Source organism: Alosa sapidissima, chromosome 3, assembly GCF_018492685.1.
Source record: "Alosa sapidissima isolate fAloSap1 chromosome 3, fAloSap1.pri, whole genome shotgun sequence".
Taxonomy (NCBI): Eukaryota; Metazoa; Chordata; class Actinopteri; order Clupeiformes; family Clupeidae; genus Alosa; species Alosa sapidissima.
In genome coordinates this window covers 14651933-14652698 of record NC_055959.1, presented here as the reverse complement: position 1 = coordinate 14652698, position 766 = coordinate 14651933, and positions in this window count along the sequence as shown.

Below are 766 nucleotides of genomic sequence, written 5' to 3'. Positions count from 1 at the left end.
GGGTGTATTTCATACACAATCTGGCAACCTGAATAGATCAATGTTTTTAAAATTAAGTTTGATGGCCATGCAAATTACGGGAGTTTTCCGGGAGAAATAACAAAACGGGAGGGTGCTGGGAGATGACCTTGAAATACGGGAGAAACCCGGGAAAAACGGGAGGTATGAACCCCACCATGATCACCTGCTGTCTTCCTTCACAGTCCTTACAGCATCGCCCCTGATGGACTCCACGCTGTGGGTCTCTCTAGGTGCCACAGATCCACTGTGGACTGGGACGTGCCTGCACAGCAGCAGGTCTAGTGAGCATGCCATCACTTGCCAAAAACCCTCCCGTTCCTCCTCTGCCGTGAGTTGCTCTGAGCGAGTCATGGGAGGGAGGGCCAGACGGACGCCCAGCCCGACCACAGACACCCGGCGCAGACTGGGACTTGTTGGATGACGTCCGCAGCACCACCTAAATGCCATGTGTCAGTCATCCTGCAGTGCGGGGAGCCCAGGGGCAGAGCAGAACAGAACAGGAGCGGGCACAGCAGGAATGCTTTTGTTTAGGAGGTGTGGATGGACAGCCGTGCGTTCAGCTGTGCGTGTGTGTTTGTGTGTGTGTGTGTGTGTGTGTGTGTGTGTGTGTGTGTGTGTGTGTGTGTGTGTGTGTTTTGCATGATTACTGAATCTAGGTTAGGCTTTTGCAACATACATTTAACCATTGCATGAAAGTATAACCCTAATAGCTATTTCAGTGGATGCTATTTGAGTGCTCAGATCA